At 43.3% G+C, this 20,252-nt stretch overlaps 1 long non-coding RNA gene across 1 annotated transcript; it reads right to left on the bottom strand.

The window, feature by feature from the left end:
- Nucleotides 1-9,167: 9,167 nt before the first annotated feature.
- On the bottom strand, nt 9,168-20,002 carry LOC138752610 (uncharacterized). Its single transcript, XR_011350762.1, has 3 exons — nt 19,817-20,002; nt 19,115-19,218; nt 9,168-9,252 (listed from the first exon to the last, which is right to left on the bottom strand). It is a non-coding gene; the product is annotated as an uncharacterized lncRNA (long non-coding RNA).
- Nucleotides 20,003-20,252: the final 250 nt, after the last annotated feature.

The following is a 20,252-nucleotide window of genomic DNA, read 5'->3' as shown; positions in this document are numbered from 1 at the left end:
AGCCCACAAAACCAGAAGAAGATTATGAATCATATAATGAATAAGTAAAGATCCAATTTATGCTGCAAAGACTGGTGCGACAACAGAGCACCTCAGGGTTTCAATGCCCTAATAAGAATGCAATAAGGATAAGGAAGAGCTCCCTGAAAATATTGCTTCATTTTCCCACATTTAATTAAATATTCATCAGGTACAAGAAATGAAACAAGTCTTAATGCGAACAGGACAAACTGAATTGGCAAGAGTGGCTTGGATGTTTGAGTTGAGGGAACGCGGTCATGACATTTTTGTGAGAAGATGTATCAAAGAACAAACTAAGTAACAAGCCAGCTTTATGAGATTTGTCAATCAGCAGTCTTATGAGGAAGGAGTCATCTTAAATATATTATTACCATCATACTCAACATCTTGCAGTGGAGCAAGAAACTATATCCAAAGTTGACAGGGAGGATTGGCAAAATAGACTAAAAGGGTGGTGAATGAACAGTAGCAAACATTCAGCAGATAAAGGCTCTCTGGATTATCATTATATATTAAATTGTCTTTTAAAAACCTAGTACAGTAAAATCCCCATCATCCGGAATCCGAACAATCGACAACCTCAAGTAACTGATTGCTTACTGCTCGAGACTGGCTGAAGGGGTACCGGGTATCGGAACAGGGATGCTAGAAGGTGTCGAGGGTGCTGAAGAGTTCCCAATTGTGTCGGAGGCTTGGATCTGGAGCTTGAGTTGCCGACAGTTTGGACTGGAGTCTGTGTGGCTGCGGAGGCTGGGGGAGCGCTGAAGGGGTGGCATGGTTGGCGTAGCGGTTAGCGCAAAGCCTTTACAGCAGCAGGGATTGGGACCAGGGTTCATGTCGCGCGCCATCTGTAAGGAGTTTGTACGTTCTCCGTGTGTTCTCCCCCGGGGGCTCCAGTTCCCTCCCACTGTTTGAAACGCACTGGGAGTGTAGGTTAACCATGCAAATTTGTCAGCACGGACTCTTGGGCCGAAATGGCCTGTTACCGTGCTGTATGTTTTTTTTTATTCAGACATTCAGTATAGTAACTGGTCATTTCGGCCCACGAGTCCATGCCACACAATTTTCCCCCAATTGACCTATAACCCTGCCCTTTTATTTTGAATGGTGGGAGGAAACCGGAGCCCCCAGGGGAAACCCACACAGACACAGGAAGAATGTACAAACTCCTTACAGACAGCTTGGGATTTGAACCCAGGTCTGGTCTTGATCACTGGCGCTGTAAAGGCGTTGCACTAACCGCTACACAAACTGTGCGTTTATAAATAAACAAATAGACGGTGACTCCACGGACACTCAGTGACTCTGAGGGGACTTTCTTCTGCTTCTCTTTCTCTGACTCTAAGAGGCACCTGGCAATTTCTCCTGGTGGCAAATCTCTCTGCTTTATAACTGACAAAAGGCAATTTCATGTCATATTACACTGTTTTTATTACACGATCTTGATCTTGAAAAGAGTTGCGGAAAACAAATGGGTAAAAGTGACGGAAGTTTAAAATTGGTATGCCTTATCATTTAGTTCTCCATTTGCACAACACACAGTCTCAAGCAACCGGAAAATCCATTTATCTGGCATCTACCAATCCTCATAGGTGCTGCGTACCAGGAGTTTGATTCAAAATGCCAATAGTTAAGCAAAGTGAAAAGCCACTCCAAGAGCCTTTCGATGTATGGTGTTTGCAGTTCCCTTTCGATGGTCCTCAATTGATGATTGGGCTGTTACGTGCCACAAGAATCACCATTTCTGCTTTTTGAGACATTCCACATCACCAGTGTGGAATGCCCTGTCACCCACTACTTGGGAAATAACATTCATGAGAAACTCCTTTCGACCAGCCGCACAGCTAACAGAAAGTCAGAGGTGGCTAGATAACTGGCTCACCTTCTTGCTTTCTATCTCTGAGACAGTAATGAGGAGACTGATGGAGATGTCTCTACTTTCCTGGCTGGATATTGCTCCATTAATACTTAAGATGAGTGATACTGTAGAGGACTGAGCAGCCAATTTGGTTGGTAACGATCCAAGCAATGCATAAACTCCCTCTGTAAATTCAGTGCCTAAAGATCTTATAAAATGCAGACAATCAGCTTGCCAAGGCTTCTACACCAGCAGTTCAAGTCCATAACTGGTTTCACAGAAAATAACAAATGTTCAGTATACTGAAATACCTCCACTTGCAAATCCCTCTCCAAACTCCACAAGCTCTCAGTGTCACCCAGTGCTCCCATCCCCTCCCCATCCAGGACCTAACTTAGAAATGTATTCCATCTCCTATAAATGTTGGAACTCAAATAATGTGGAAGGATATCTGCCATATGTATATCTGCCATGTGGAAGGTACCTCCCACCTTCTCAAGTGTAATGAGGAATTGGCATTAAATATCCACCAATACAAAAATAAAACCCTCTGGTGGTAGAGAAACAACATTGGACACGTAAACAGTCCTGTATTTTGGCAGCATACTTCAATAAAGTATCGAGGTCATCAATCAAGAAATAAGTACCCAAGAGTCCTTGTAAATTAATACAGTAGTTTATAAAAATGAATCAATATCTGCCTCATGCTCATTTGTTAAGAATATTCCGGAGTGTCAGCCTAAACTATGCAGGTGCAGCGGCCCATGGCCCGCGCCTCGGGCCGACACAGGAAACGGCCGTCGAACACGCCGACCAGCAAAGCATCACGCAGGCTGAAGTGCCTGTTTCCATAGGCCGCCGGCAGAGCAGTGAAACTGGCCACAGGGGGCCCAATCGGGGCCCAGGCATCTGAGGTAACCAATCGGCAGCCGGCCCGCTCAAGCCAGGCCTTGGTGATGACGCAGCCGAGCTGACTATAAGAGGCAGAGCTGCCACTTATAAACTCAGTGTCGAATACACTCTGCTGCTGCGTGGGTGTCTTTTCTCCTCCTGTGGATTTGAGCTACAGCCTTAGGGCTAAGACTGAAAGCTATAACCTAGCTGTAGCCGTATCAACCTCGGTACACAGGCCATAATTATTCCAGTTTCAAATTCTGTGCTGAGCTTCTTAATCCAAAAACATCAAGCCTGGTTGAACTGCCATGAGCTGAATAATTTTTTTAAAAATCTCTGCGCCCTCACCTGATCTTTGCCCAGAGATTCCTACTGACTTAACCCCAGTAATTATATGCACATGGAAGTTTATATTGATCACCGATTGAGTTAGTCACAGTTTGTATTGAATAGACATGTGTGTATGGTTTTTAAGGCTATCTGATCATGAGGTTGCACATTCCAACACATCAAAGCCTTGTGAGAAGATTATAAGGAGAACTGAGTAATTATTTGAAATATTCTCCATTTTATTTAATTTTTGTTTAATTTAGACATACAGCACCATAACAGGCCCTTCTGTCCCATGAGCCCAAGCCATTCATATATTTTGGAGGGTGGGAGGAAACCCACTCAGACATGGGGATCACATACAAACTCCTTACAGACAGTGCTGGATTCCAACACGGGTCACTGGCACTGCAATAGCATTGCACTAACTGTGCCACCCTAAGTCTGCAAGAATCGCCTTGAACTAGATGTGGTGCAATATTTGGCTACTACTTTGGCATATAATTGAACAATCACTATCCTTGTTCAGTCAACTGACCTTAATGGCATCATGTCATACTGAACCGGGAGCAAGTTTTGGATCTTACCTGCACTCAGCCAAATGGAGCTTCAGGTTCAGTGGTGTAAGCTTAATCAAAAAGTGAAGTTATTGATTGTGAAAATAGATTTGAACATTGTTCTGTTTTTCATTTTTGAGCATCTAGGAACTTCTATATTCAAGCAGTTGCTTGTTTCTTTAACTTATTTCCCCAGAATTAGTTTACTGATTTAGACTCCCTTATGATTGACAATGCATTTAACATGACTGCCACATTTTACAGGTCACACTCGAAATATAACAGGTAGTCCTGGTCACAAGTAAACGATGCCTTCAAGGTTTGTGTGGTGGAATACGGTACAGCGGGCTTGTCCTCACTGGGCTGGGCAGGCTGGCCCATCTCCTGTACCTGTAGCCCCTCTCCATAAGATCCCTTAATAAAAGCCGAGAGCCCTAGTCTCCTCCCTCATATCTGCCTTGGACGTGAGCCAGCAGCATGTCGAGGCACGTCTGGGTCTTCTGATCAATAACCCCTTTGACTCTTGCTGCGTGTCTGATTGTGATCATTGATCACTTCACAGTTTGGAACACCAAAAAAAGGAGATCTCCTTCTATGATTTGTGGTACATCATGGATTGTTGTTCACTGCTGGTCCGTACTCCTTCAGATACTATTTACTGTCATGTAATAAAACAGAACGGCCAAAGGCACGTCTCACATTAACCACCCAAGAATCTCATCTGTACAAAACAATATTTCTTTATTATTTTTATAGATGAAATACTTGTCCAGCATATGAATTATTTGTCTGTATGTATGTTTTGTCCAGTTGTGTGTCCGCATGTTTTGCACTGAGGACCGGAGAACGCTGTTTCATCAAGTTGTATTTGTGCAATAAGATAAGCGTATACAGAGCCGTTGTCATACCCACACTCCTGTTCGGCTCCGAATCATGGGTCCTCTACCGGCACCACCTACGGCTCCTAGAACGCTTCCACCAGCGTTGTCTCCGCTCCATCCTCAACATCCATTGGAGCGCTTACACCCCTAACGTCGAAGTACTCGAGATGGCAGAGGTCGACAGCATCGAGTCCACGCTGCTGAAGATCCAGCTGCGCTGGATGGGTCACGTCTCCAGAATGGAGGACCATCGCCTTCCCAAGATCGTGTTATATGGCGAGCTCTCCACTGGCCACCGTGACAGAGGTGCACCAAAGAAAAGGTACAAGGACTGCCTAAAGAAATCTCTTGGTGCCTGCCACATTGACCACCGCCAGTGGGCTGATAACGCCTCAAACCGTGCATCTTGGCGCCTCACAGTTTGGCGGGCAGCAACCTCCTTTGAAGAAGACCGCAGAGCCCACCTCACTGACAAAAGGCAAAGGAGGAAAAACCCAACACCCAACCCCAACCAACAAATTTTCCCTTGCAACCGCTGCAATCGTGTCTGCCTGTCCCGCATCGGACTTGTCAGCCACAAACGAGCCTGCAGCTGACGTGGACTTTTTACCCCCTCCATAAATCTTCGTCCGCGAAGCCAAGCCAAAGAATTTGTGCAATCAGATGACAATAAACTTGACTTGAGAAATGTAATATTACACAAACTTTCCTTTAGTCTTTCATAAGGCAGACAAAGATTCACCATGAGCATTTCCCAGTGCCCCTTTCAGTCAGAGAAAGAGAAGCAACGGAGAATCCCCCCCCCCCCCAGAGTGATCGAGTGTCCGTGGATTCACCTCCAGCTCTCCCGCAACCTCTACGGCTGCCCAACACTCCAGTTCAGTTCAGTTCAAACAATCGACAAGCTGATCCAAACACAATGGGCCATGAGTGCCCTGGGCCTTTCAGGAACCCTCCTTGCCCTCAGCATCCTCTCAAATCCTAGTTCTGATATCTGGTTCTCACGAGCCAGTCTTTAGCAGCCTGGCATGAGTCCTTTGACCTCAAGCCTCCAACAGCTCACCGCCTGTGTGTGTTCTTCAGCTGCAGAGCCCCTTGCTAGTCTGCCACCATGGCCACCTTCCTGGGAAAGGGGCTTTCTCCAATTTTCTTTCGAGGAAACCTGTGGATTTGGCAACCCTGCCACCTTCCCAAAGTTCACGCTCTGATAGACTTCTACACGTAACAAATCTAGCTCCCCACAGAGGCGGTGGGCTGTTGGTGACTTGAGCAAGGAACCCACGCTGCCTGCGGCCTGCTGGTTACATGCGGTCAAAGGACTCACATTAGACTGTGGACAATGTTTAGTTTCCTCAGTTCTTTAGTGTTCTCATTCAGAGGGTGGTGAACCTGTGGATGGCTGTGAAGGCCAGGTCACTGGGTATCTTTAAAGTAGGTGTTGATAGGTTCTTGATTAGTTATGGTGCCAAAGGTTATGGGGAGAATGCGATTGAAAGGAAATATTTATCAACCATGTCTTGAATGGCAGAGCAGACTGGATGGGCTGAATGGCTTAATACTGCTCCTATCTGTAATAGTCTTATAGAGAATTGTGATGGTTTCTACTTGCTCAATATGCATGTTGTGGTTGTCTGTGTGAAGAAGTCTCATACAAAAAGCCAAATGTGGACAAAACTGTTAGGCAGTTTTCTTTTGCCAATCACCTTTAACAGCCATATCGCTTTAAGAGATAGATCTTGTGAAATATGGACTTACCCATCCTCTGCATAGATTCTGACACCTATCATATTCCATCAACACTTGCAATGCACCTTGACAATGTAAATCACAATTCTGTCAAAAATTTACAAGGCAAACTATTTAGCTTCCAGAAAATATTCAGAGTACAGAGACAAAAGGGATATGTGGCTTGGTGCCAGGTCAACAGCCTCTCCCTCAATGTCAACAAAGCCAAGGAAATGGTGATAGACCTCCGAAGGAGGGGTGGAGCTCATTCCCAGCTGAGGGGGAGATAGTAGAGAGCATTCGGTCCCCGGGTAAAACACTTCCAGTAACCACTCACGTCAATGCAAGGGCCAAGAAAGAGCTTGAACGACTCTACTTTCTTAAAATTCTAAGGAAATTTGTCATGTTATTTGCATCCCTTAACAACTTATACAGATGGACCATTTGAAAGCATCCTATCAGGGTGCATCACTGCATGGTCCAGGAACTGCAAGGAGTTGAGAATGTGACTCAGGGCATCACATGCTCTCTAGCAGTCGACAGTCTAGTGCGAGTCCTTTGACCGCAAGTCACTAGCAGCCCGCAGGCAGCGTGGGTTTCTCGCCTCGAGTCACCAACAGCTCCTCGCTGGGCCACCACTATGGTCACTGGCCCAAGGCGTCATCTCCTCTGCGTTTTGTTCACAAATGGGGGGGAGGGGTGGTCTACCCATTTTCTGCTACTCTACGCCAGTCCTCTGCTTCCCCGGAGTCTGCATCCCACTGCTGAACATGGATGCTGCCATCTTGGGCCAAGACCCCATGGTTATAGGCTTTCAAAGTAAACCACCATCAGCTCATTTGACAGGCCGTTTAAAGCCTATACAGTGCCGAAAGCAGTCAGACTGGGCATTTGGACCCTACAGGGGCAGCACTGAGTCTCCGCTCCCCGCTCTTCCATACTAGCAGCAGCACTGCCGTTACAGCAGCTCCGACAGCGGCGCGAGGTGAAGAAAAAGGCTTTCACTTAAATGTGCTGTGGCCAACAGGGGACCCTAAACCTCCCGTTAAAAATGGCTGGTTTACAAGGTGCCCTGAGATTCACAATGGTTCGAACTAAAACTGCTGTGAAATGGAAGCGTGAGCAGTGGGTCATTGAACATTAAATCTTGGGTACTTAAACATTTCCCATGTTGACTTGAAGCATCAAAATGGTGTTACATTTCTCCTGTTAAGTACACCTGAGAGCAACAAATGTTGTTAGATTAAACTGGGCCCACAGCAGACTGACATTGTGACAGCAAATCTGTAAACTCAATGAATACCTCCAACCTCAGCAACTATATAATAATATACGCAATGATTGGAGAACCATGCTGATCTCACACGTGGCAATCTTTTACATTATCAGCAGAAAGATCTTATGACTGGTGCTATCTATCGCTGACACTTTTCCTTAGAACAAGGCACTGTGATCTGATGATGAGCTGTTGGTCGTCCACTGCAGGAGAAACCAAGAATAATCGACAGATCTTCTGCTGATCCCCAAAACTGTCAGTCGAGTGATCTGTTTGATCTAGAGTGAGCGTAGGAAGAGTCTATAATTCGGAGGCCGCTCTAAGCTCATCAACTGCCTCGGCTGTGGTGGTATTGTAACAACTGTATGTAGTGACCTGGACCATGCCTTCCTTCCCTCTGACCCCTCCCAGGGGATTCCATAATAAAGGTCCCGACCCCAGACCTTGACCCCCAGATCACTTTCTGCTCGGATCCAGGCCAGGTGCTCTCTGAGCCCCAGCTAACCTCTAAGCCAATAAAAGCCTTTTGACTCAGATCTACTGCCTCATGAAGTCATTTGATTGCCCGCCATCGGCCTCCCCAAATGTCCGTCAACCTTCATCCCTCCCTGGTCCATCAATCCCCTCCTGGCCCTCTGTCCAGCATAATCCCAGCCTGTCCTCATTAGACTGGCGATCGCCCCTCTGCACTCTCAGTCCTGCTGAAGGGTCCCGTCTCGAAATGTCAGTCATTCTTTTTCTCCCACTGATGCCCGCTGCTCTTCCAGCAGGTTGTGTTTTGCTCCTGATTCCAGCATCAGCTGACCTTCATTGTGCCTCCAGTCTCACTGGCAATTCCAGGCATATAGCATTGCCCACTGAAGGCCTTCAGTAATGGTCTGACCTCACAGAACAGCTTTGACAACTGGTGCAATTCTGGTTCCAGCCTGTCCAAGCGACGAAAGCTATCGCTATAATTATTACGCTAAAGAAGTTCAGCAGGGCACGCAACATCCATAGGAAGTAAAGGGAGGCCAACAATTCGACCCTGAGCCCTGTGTCACAGACAAGCAAACACAGGCAGGCACCTAAATAAAAAAGGGAGGGGAGGGGGCAGGAGGAGACAAGACGAGAGCACTGCCTAATAGTTAAGAGGCTCATCCCTTCATCCCTCCTTCCCCCCCCTCCCCCCCGACTTCCCTCCATCTTTTTATTCAGGCCAGGCCCCTGTCTGATTTTGCTTGATGGAGGGCTCAGGCCTGAAACACTGGTTACTCTTGACTTCCTATGGATGTTGCACGACATCCTGAACGCCTCCAAGATGTTTGTGCGCTGCCCTCAACCCAGGCAGCCGCAGATTTTCTTGCTTATCAAAAATTATTCCCCCCGCAACTTGTACATTCACGAAATACTTCAGGAATTACTTTTAAAAATTAGATCTTTTTTTTTAAATGGCTGGGCATTTTAAAATGGCAAGGCATTCATCACATAATTCGGTTAGAAAGTTCATATAATTATTAGAAAATAAATTCAAATTTATTCAGTCTGTTGACTGCCCTGTTCTTGGACCGTTAACAGTTCCTGAGACTCTCCCGGCTTATGAAAAGAAGCGACCCATCATCAGGAAGTTATAGGTGCAGCTGTACCTTATCTTGTGAACAAGAGGGATTTTTCATTCAACAGAGTTGAAGATCATTGCACTCAAGCACATGTTCTGTGGCTTCTTTCTCTCTGCACAGGATGAAATTTCACAGATGAAATGCTTCAATTCCCGTCGAATATGATCTGCTCAAATGTGGCATCGCTCTGCCACTGGAGCCCAGCTCTGGTCCCTGAGAGCTGGGCTCCAGATGGGGAACCCTGCACCTCCACACAGTCATGAAGGCCTGTGCCTCCAAGGTAGTTACCCACACTCCGGGGTCGCCAGTGGGCCCGGAATGGAAGTGGAAGATGGAAACCTCACTGACAGCCCTGATGCCATGACATTTACCACAAGCATTGTATGACAGGGCAGGCTCAAGGGTGCAGGTGTCCAATTTTTGCCCTTATTTTCTATGTTCCTCTTGCTGTGCATTCGTCAGCAATGTCATAATTGTCTTCTTCTCCTGGCTGTACTTTTCACCTTCCAGATTCATATTAATTTAATTTTAATCCAGATAATAGGCCCTTCCATGAACCAATGCATCTCAAATACACTAGTAAACCTACAAACTCTGTACCTTTTTGAGTGTGGGAGGTGACTGGAGCACTCGGACGAAATCCACACAGATGTGGGGAGAGTATACTGTGACAAAGTATTTAGAGGTGGTTTGGAAGGAATTGTTAGAGCAGCTTGCACACGCACATTTTAAAACAAAGAATATTTGCAGGACTTTTGCAGAATGCTTTTTGCAGGAGGCAACAAACTATAGACAACAGCTTGCCTAGGAGAGCATGTGATCCTTGCAGGCAGAGGAGAAGAGTTTTGCTCTCAGAGAGGGTGTGAAACAGAGAGGAGTCACAGAAATTATTTACAGAAGGACAAAGCAGGCAATCTTTGGAAGGCTGGTTTTTGGTGCTGGGTTTTGGGGTCCTCTGAACTCCGTAACATTTTATGGGGGTTTGTCGTTTAGGATTTGAACATTGCAATTTGATGATTTATTAGTTGATTGTATTTTTTTGAAAGTTATTGTGTCTGGAATTTTTGCAAGCTAACTTAAAGCTGGTGTCTGGAAAAACAGCAGCAATGGAAGTTAATACATTTTTGTTACAACCATCAGCTGCAGATCATGAGAAAAGAGGAACTGATGGCTATTTCCAAGGTACTAAAATTGCTGAAGTTAAACAATGGAGGAGAAAAGTGCAAATACAGAGGATTATAGTGAAATATTATATAAGTGAAGGGAAAATTTGTTGAGGAAGACTTAGAAAATTTTCCAGAGAATAGATCTTTTGAACTGCAATTGGAATTGGAGAAATTAAGGGTGCAAGAAGAAAGGGAGAAACGTAATTTTGAGTTGCAGAGACAACAATATGAAGTTGAAAAGCAAAGAGTAGAGGCTGAGAGAAAAAGGATACATGAGGCAGAGGAAGCTGAAAAACAGAGGAAATATGATTTAGAGGTAGCTGAAAGATGGAACAAGGAAATTGAAAGGGACAGACAGTTTCAATTAGAGAAGTTAAGAATGGAGATAGAAAGAAGTTCGAGAATTGAGGCTGTAACTCCTTGGGAGAGGTTTTTGGCTAGTAGAGAGGTAAATCTAGTTCCTCCTTTTGATGAGGGAAATATAGATACATATTTTCAGCTTTTTGTAAAGGTTGCTGAGAGCTCAAGATGGCCAAAAGAAAAATGGCCTCTAATGCTCCAAAGTGTATTGAAGGGAAAAGCACAAATTGCATACTCTAGTTTGACTACAGAGCAATTGGCAAATTATGATACTGTTAAGCAAGCACTATTGAAAGCTCATGAGTTGGTTCCTGAAGCATATCGGCAAAAATTTAGGAGTTTGGTGAAAACATGGAATCAATCTTATATGGTTTTTGCTCTGAAGAAATCTGTGTGTTTTGACTGATGGTGTGCCTCAAAAGAAATAAACAATGATTTTGACAGATTGAGAGAATTAATACTAATAGAGGAAATTAAAAGGTGTGTCCCTGAGGATATTAAATTATACCTGGATGAGAGAGACATGGGGACGTAGCAACAGGTGGCTAGAATTTGCTCTGATTCACAGAAGTACATTCCAGAATAATAGGCATTTTCAGCGAACAGATTAATAAACCTGTTCATAAGGTTAGTATGCAGCAGGACAGTAGGCCTGAAATAAATTCTGGAGAAAATGTTAAAAGGAAAGATGAAGGAAAGGTAGGAAAGGACAGAACTTTGCATTTGTATGTCATTTTTGTAAGAAACCTGGTCATGTGATTGTGAATTGTCTAGTCTTGAAAAAGAAAAGAGAAAAACAGGTTTTACCAGAAGCATGTATTCAAACAGTGGAATTTAAGGAGAGCAGAGGTGCCAAACCTGTTAAGGAGGTCATGGATGTTTTCAAGCCTTTTGTGTCAGAGCGTTTTGTCTCAATAAAGGAGGGAGAACCACAGGTTCCAGTTAAAATTCTTAAAGATACTGTGGCTGCACAGTCATTGTTGTTGGTAAGTGTTTTAACTGTGGATCAAAGGACTGACACAGGGGAGACAACTTTGATTAAAGCTGTGGGAGGTGAGGTAGAGTCAACATCGCTTCACAAAGTTAAACTGAATTCAGAATTAGTCAAAGGACCTGTTGTAGTAGGAGTAATTCCAAAGTTACCCATGCAGGGTGTCTTGTTTTTGTTGGGGAATGATTTGGCAGAGGATAAAGTAGGGTCAGTTTTAAGATTGACAAATCGGCCCAGTAAGGATGTGGTTAGAGAGGATAGTGTGATTTATCCTGCAACTAAGTCTGTGTCTAAATAGAATAATATCTAGTGTCGCCGAGAATATTCTCCCAGAATCACAGTGCGGCTTTCGCGCAAACAGAGGAACTACTGACATGGTCTTTGCCCTCAGACAGCTCCAAGAAAAGTGCAGAGAACAAAACAAAGGACTCTACATCACCTTTGTTGACCTCACCAAAGCCTTCGACACCGTGAGCAGGAAAGGGCTTTGGCAAATACTAGAGCGCATCGGATGTCCCCCAAAGTTCCTCAACATGATTATCCAACTGCACGAAAACCAACAAGGTCGGGTCAGATACAGCAATGAGCTCTCTGAACCCTTCTCCATTAACAATGGCGTGAAGCAAGGCTGTGTTCTCGCACCAACCCTCTTTTCAATCTTCTTCAGCATGATGCTGAACCAAGCCATGAAAGACCCCAACAATGAAGATGCTGTTTACATCCGGTACCGCACGGATGGCAGTCTCTTCAATCTGAGGCACCTGCAAGCTCACACCAAGACACAAGATAAACTTGTCCGTGAACTACTCTTTGCAGACGATGCCGCTTTAGTTGCCCATTCAGAGCCAGCTCTTCAGCGCTTGACGTCCTGCTTTGCAGAAACTGCCAAAATGTTTGGCCTGGAAGTCAGCCTGAAGAAAACTGAGGTCCTCCATCAGCCAGCTCCCCACCATGACTACCAGCCCCCCCACATCTCCATCGGGCACACAAAACTCAAAACGGTCAACCAGTTTACCTATCTCGGCTGCACCATTTCATCAGATGCAAGGATCAACAATGAGATAGACAACAGACTCGCCAAGGCAAATAGCGCCTTTGGAAGACTACACAAAAGAGTCTGGAAAAACAACCAACTGAAAAACCTCACAAAGATAAGCGTATACAGAGCCGTTGTCATACCCACACTCTTGTTCGGCTCCGAATCATGGGTCCTCTACCGGCACCACCTACGGCTCCTAGAACACTTCCACCAGCGTTGTCTCCGCTCCATCCTCAACATCCATTGGAGCGCTTTCATCCCTAACGTCGAAGTACTCGAGATGGCAGAGGTCGACAGCATCGAGTCCACGCTGCTGAAGATCCAGCTGCGCTGGATGGGTCACGTCTCCAGAATGGAGGACCATCGCCTTCCCAAGATCGTGTTATATGGCGAGCTCTCCACTGGCCACCGTGACAGAGGTGCACCAAAGAAAAGGTACAAGGACTGCCTAAAGAAATCTCTTGGTGCCTGCCACATTGACCACCGCCAGTGGGCTGATAACGCCTCAAACCGTGCATCTTGGCGCCTCACAGTTTGGCAGGCAGCAACCACCTTTGAAGAAGACCGCAGAGCCCACCTCACTGACAAAAGGCAAAGGAGGAAAAACCCAACACCTAACCCCAACCAACCAATTTTCCCCTGCAACCGCTGCAACCGTGTCTGCCTGTCCCGCATCGGACTTGTCAGCCACAAACGAGCCTGCAGCTGACGTAGACTTTTTACCCCCTCCATAAATCTTCGTCCGCGAAGCCAAGCCAAAGAGAGAAGTCTGTGTCTAAGAAAATGATGACAGCTGAAGAAGAACCAGTTGATAGAGATTTGCCCAGTACTTCTAGAGTACTTTTGAAAGAACAGGATCATTGTGAGAGTGAGGATTTCTCTTTGTCAAGGTAAGAGTTAATTCAGCATCAGGAAATAGATGCAGAGGGGAGTCACGTGATGGAGTAGTGGCCGGACGGTGAACTCCAGCCCTCTCCAGAAAAGTCGGGAAAAACAAGAGAAAACACAAAGGCACAGAAATAAAAGTTACAGAAAAGTGAGTATAAAGGTGGAAAGAAGATGGCGACAAAAAAAGAAAAGTCGAAAGCAACGGTAAGAAGAGAGGAAGAGAAGACAAAGGAGGAAAAAGGTGAAGGCCTTACCTGTCCGAAGAGGCCCGCTGCGGAGAGAGAAACCCGCTCCCTCAGGTCGGTAAATAATGGACTACAAAAATGGCTCGCAGAGCCGAGCAAAAGTGCGCAACCGCGCATGCGCGAAACTTCGCGCATGCGCGATGCGAATGAAAAAAAACACACCGACGGGAGGGGGGACCAGCTGGGGAGTCGATCTCCACAGCCGGCAACGACAGCTGCAGAACACCTGCAGCAAGAAGAGACCACAGAAGACAATAGAAACAAGAAAGAAGAGGAGGAAAGGGCACCAAAGAAACAACAGATGGCCAACCCAGAGGAAGAAGAAGAGGAAGAGTATGGTGAAATAGAAGAAGAAAAGATAGGCAAGGTAAAGGATATACTTGCTCTTATTAAAGGATACATGGAGTCATTTAAAGAATGGCAAACACAGGAATTTAAGGATTTAAGAAAAAGAATAAACAACACAGAAGAGAAAATAATTAAAATGGAGATGACCTTAACAGAAATGGGAAAAAAAATGGACAAGATGGAAGAGCGGGCAGTAGCAGCAGAAATGGAGGTAGAAGACTTAAAAAAGAAATTGGAGAAATCTAATAAAAAAACTAAAGAGACACAAGAACTACTAGCTCAAAAAATAGATACAATGGAAAACCATAACAGAAGAAATAACATAAAGATAGTGGGCCTTAAGGAAGATGAAGAAGGCAAGAATATGAGGGAGTTTATAAAAGAGTGGATCCCTAAGACCCTAGGATGTCCAGAACTACAGCATGAAATGGAAATAGAAAGGGCACATAGAGTATTGGCCTCTAAACCACAACCACAACAAAAACCAAGATCTATTGTAGTAAAATTCCTAAGATATACTACAAGAGAAAAGGTACTGGAGAAGACAATGGAAAAAGTAAGAGAGGGCAACAAACCACTGGAGTATAAAGGGCAAAAAATCTTCATTTATCCAGATATAAGTTTTGAACTCCTAAAGAAGAGAAAAGAGTTCAATACAGCAAAGGCGATTTTATGGAAGAAAGGGTATAAATTTATACTAAAGCATCCAGCGGTATTGAAAATATTTATTCCAGGACAACAAAACAGACTATTCTCGGATCCAGAAGAAGCACGAAAATTTGCAGAACAATTACAAAAATAGACTGAGGGAGGAAGACGGGTAATGAGAGTTAAAATGATCACGACTGATATGTATGTGGGTAAAGACAAAAATAGACTGAGGGATGAAGACGGGTAATGAGAGTAAAAATGATCACGATTGATATGTATGCAGGTAAAGAGGTATAAGAGTGAATAGAGACAATGAGCATACATGAATGTATCTGTACTTAGAGGAAAATATAGATAGTATAGACAAGAATTAATAAGGGAAGGTAATGGAATAGAGAGAATAAGGAGGGAATTAAAAGAGGGACCTTTGTGACATATGAAAAGTGAAATCTTTTCTGGGGGAGGCGGGGTGGGGGGAAATAGCGGTCACTGCAAAATCAGTTGACGCTTGCGAGTGGATTCGCAAATCCAAATGGAGAGGGGAGATATGGTTGTCCGACAAGGGATAAAGGACAACTCAGGAGGTGAAGGGGAGATTGGGGATAAATAAGATAGAAATAGGAGAATAAGGAAAATGTTAGATGTTGTAGGAATGTTGTCTTATAAAGAGTTGAAAATAAGAAAACAGAAATGGAAAAGGAGGAAAGGTAATGATGGAAAAACGGAAAGAGAAGATAAACAAAATATAAAAGGGCTACGCTGAACTATATGTCTTTAAATATTAATGAAATACATAACCAAATTAAAAGGAAGAAACTACCAAATTTAAATGAATAAATGTATTCCATTAGAAAAAATAACATATTGGTTAAGAAATAATATTGAAATATTCGAACAAGTATAGGAGCCTTACATTAAATACAATAGCGAAAACCTACCGGGGACAAACATTACCTAAGTTGATGGAAGGAGAAGGAAAGAAAAGAATGGACTCAGTAGAATTTCTGGTGTAATTTTGTTGAATGACAACATTGTCTGACTGGCTTAATGCAACCTAGATTGTATACCTAAAATGGATGAGAGGGGGAGGTGGGGGGGTGGTTTGGGAGGAAAGGGGGGGGAGAAAAAGTCACTGTATATGTGTGAAAAAGAAATAGTGTATATCATGGCTAATGTGATTTATGGTGTGAAAAATAAAAAAATTAAAAAAAAAAAAAAAGGAAATAGATGCAGATCTTGCTCTCTTGAGGGACAAAGCAGTGACTTAACAGGAGATTAAGGAAATGGCTTGTGGATATGACTTGGAGGGTGAATTGTTGTTGAAACCTTATTATGGGAATAAGGGTATTGGAGAACCATCTGTTTCAGAGGTGTTGGCTGTTGACAGAGTGAAGGAAGTGGTGGATCATAAGATTATGGAAACAGAATCTTGCGATGATAACCTTAAAGAAACCATGGTTTATGTGTGCCTGTCTGACTCAAGAATTTTGGAAAATTTGGAAAAAATGTTAGGCTATCTTAACTTACAAGAGCAGATGCAGTTGAAAGAATTACTTCTGAAATACACAAATTTGTTTCTTGATGTTCCAAAAAGGACATCAATGATTTACCATGATTTAGATGTTGGAGAAGCAAGTCCCATAAAACAGCACCCATATAGAATAAATATTCAGAAGAGTAAAATCATGGATGAGGAGGTGGAATATACGTTGAGGAATTACATTATTAGACCTTCGAACTCAGATTAGAGTTATTGTATTCTGGTACCAAAACCAGATGGAACTGATAGATTCTGTACGGATTATAGAAAGGTTAATTCAGTAACTAAAACAGATGCTTATCCTATTCCAAGAATAGATGACTGTATTGATATAATTGGCAAAGCTAAATTTCTTACTAGGTTGGATATGTTGAAGGGTTACTGGTGTGTTCCTTTAACTGAGAGAGGAAAGAATATTTCAGCTTTTGTAACTCCATTTGGTTTACGAGTTAATGTGTTACCTTTTGGCATGAAAAATGCCCCTGTAACATTCCAGAGGATGATTAATTCAGTTATCCAAGGGTTAACTCATACAGATGCTTATACTGATGACTTGGTCACAAAAAGTGACACATGGGAAGAACATCTAAGGCAATTGGACAAATTGTTTGCAAGATTATCCAAAGCAAACTTAACTGTTAATTTAGCAAAGAATCAATTTGCAAATGCCACGGTAACATACTTGGGTTATGTAGTTGGCCTTGGCAAAGTTGCACAAGTGAATGCAATTTCTGAGTTTCCTATTCCCAATGGCAAGAAAGCAGTGAGAAGATTTTTAGGAATGGCAGGATATCACAGGAAATTTTGCTGAGGTTGCTCTTCCATTAACCAACCTTTTGAAGAAAGGGGAAGAATTTGTGTGGACTAAAGATTGTCTGGCAGCATTAGAAAATTTAAAGGAGATGCTATGCCATGGCCCTGTGTTAAAATCTCCTGATTTTGACAGACCATTTTCTGTAGCAGTGGCCAGTAAGGGAGTAGCAGGTGCAGTTTTATTGCAAAACATAAACGTCATTGACCATCCAGTTGTCTACTTCTCAAAAAAATTCAATGTTCATCAAAAGAACTATTCCACTATTGAAAAAGAACTGTTGGCTATCATATTTGCTCTGCAGAATTTTGAAGTGTATCTTGGTACCTCTCATGAACCAATTGTTATATTCACTGACCACAATCCTCTGGCGTTTTTGAATAAAATGAAGAATAAAAACAGAAGATTATTAAACTAGAGTTTGATATTACAAGAATATGATCTGTAAATTAACCATATCAGAGGTGTAAATAATGTGATTGCCGATTGTTTGTCAAGGTGTTAAAATTGATCATTTATAGAAATACTCTTGAAATTGAATTATAAATTGTGTATATCTCTTTAGTGACTTTAAGACAGTTTAGTTACAAATGAATTTTAACAAGAGTTAAAATTTCCTTTAAAGGGGGAAGTTGTGACAGAGTATTTAGAAGTGGTTTGGGAGGAATTGTTAGAGCAGCTTGCACACACACATTTTAAAACACAGAATATTTACAGGACTTTTGCAGAATGCTTTTTGCAGGAGGCAACAAACTATCTACAACAGCTTGCCTGGGAGAGCATGTGATCTTTGCAGGCAGGGGAGAAGAGTTTTGCTCTCAGAGAGGGAGGGTTTGAAACAGAGAGAGGAGCCACAGAAATTATTTCCAGAAGGACAAAGCGGGCAATCTTTGGAAGGTTGTCTGGTCAAAGGAGAAGACTGGCGATCTGAAAGGTGACCTGAAAGAAAGAGGATCATCTGAAGTGGGCAAGTTTCGTCAGCAAGACCGATTGAGAAGGTATCAGTTGCGGATGCCCTGGAAAAGGAATCTCTCTCTGAAAACCAGCAAAAACCCTCCTGAGTGGTAACCATTTGCCTGTTAAGCACCAAAGACTGGTGAACTTTGTTAATGCTAACTTCTGTGCACAGTACAAGGATTGCCTGCAACCAATGAGATTGGACTGTGATCCAAAGAAATTTTCTAATCTTAAATATACATTACACACATCTGCGCTTAGTGTTAGAGGGAGGATTAAGTAGTTCAGTAAGTTAAGTAATAAGTTAAAGTTCAATTCTGTTTTCTTGTTCCATTATAATTAAATACTTTTGTTTAAGTAACCCTGTGGTGTAGTTCATAGCTATTGTTGCCAGTTTTTTGGGTCCTCTGGACTCCATAACAGTACAAACTCCTTACAGACAGCGTCGGATTTGAACCCGGTTGTTGTCACCGTAATAGCATTGTGCTTACTGCTAAGTTAATCGTGCCACCCAGATTGATAGATGCAGTGCTCATCCATCAGAATGGAGCATTCCTCCAGCAGAGTCCCCACACCTGGAGTCCCAATCCTGGGTAGTGCCAGCTTCCTCTCTCCATACCAGATGGGGAGTTTCGGAGCAGCAAACTTGTGAAATGCTGAGGGAAGTGTTAATATCACAGAAGATCACACTTCTGAAAACACTGTGCCAGCCTAACGCTCAGTTTAATGCTGGCTGACACAAATAAAGGCTGCATTTACTTCAATGAATGATTAACACTCACAATAAGCACTGCAGTCCAGTTCAAGAATAATCTGCAAAGTCTGACCCTTTGAGGGTGGATGGCATGCCATCATTTTTATGGAGCTGACTGCAAACACATACTTGAATTGACAACATTATCACTTATGCCACTTCCCACATGTGAGCTTCTTAAAAACATCCACATTTAAATTAGTTATTGAACACTGAACAATTACCATATGACGGCTTTTAGACTGTACTCCTTGAAGTTCAGAAGAATGAGGGGTGACCTCATAGAAGCATTTTGAATGTTGAAAGGTCTGGACAGAGTCGTCGGTTCCTGTGGTGGAGAATTCAAGGACAAGAAGGCCACAACTTCAGAACTGCAGGGCACCCACTTTCAACGGAGGATTTCTTGGGCTCGATAATGGTGAACCTCTGGAACTTGCTGCCACCCAGGCGGGACTGTGGAGGCCAGGTCATTGGGTGTATTTAAGACCGAAATTGGTAAGTGTCTGAATATTTGGGGTATCGAAGGTTATGGGGAGAATGCAGGGGAGTGGAGCAGAGTGAGAGGATGGAATGGTGGAGCAGACTCAATGAGTCGAATTGCCTACTTTTGCTCTTGTGGACATATGGTCTTACAGACTCATTTATGCTCATAAATGGAACTGGTTAAATCTGAGGCTATTATTTGATAATCCACCAAAGGGAGTATATGAAACCTAATATTAGGAAAATCTTCAATGATTAAAAGTCTGTTCATGCCAGGATTAAGAAGGCTGAACATCGAATCTACCAGGACTCAGGGAAATAGGATGCTGAAAAATATATATATACAGAGTTCTGAGGTTTGTACTTATGAAAATCTTTCAAAATCTGCTGAGCTATCAATCCCCAGAGTATCTAATGTACTTTGTCTGTAATATTAATTTGACCTTAACACCATGCAGCCTCTTCATATTGATATCCAATATCTTCTTCCATTCTTTTCTCAAACGCACCAATATTTATGAGTATATAAATATTTATATGTATATATAAATATACTGTTGTGGCGGCGCACATCCTCATGGCAAACCGGCCCTGCTTGTATCACCATGTGGCGGGGCAGCCATGGGGAAATGGCGTCGTCAGAGGTTTCTCTCTGACTCCAGCATCCCTTCCAGCACCCTGGACAGCGATTATGATATCACAATACACCAGGTGACTGAGCTCATGCTGCCCTTATAGGGGCGTGCTGAATTGGAATAAAAACTGTTGTTAACGACCCTCAACGTGGTGGTTGTGTATCTTCCACTGTTCTCTCCGCCACAGTGTATATAATACAATGATTATGTGTGTGTGTGTTTGGATATTTCCAGTTATCTGAAA

This window comes from Narcine bancroftii, chromosome 2 (genome assembly GCF_036971445.1).
Source record: "Narcine bancroftii isolate sNarBan1 chromosome 2, sNarBan1.hap1, whole genome shotgun sequence".
In the NCBI taxonomy this organism is placed as follows: domain Eukaryota; kingdom Metazoa; phylum Chordata; class Chondrichthyes; order Torpediniformes; family Narcinidae; genus Narcine; species Narcine bancroftii.
This window is presented reverse-complemented; position numbering and strand designations above follow the sequence as displayed.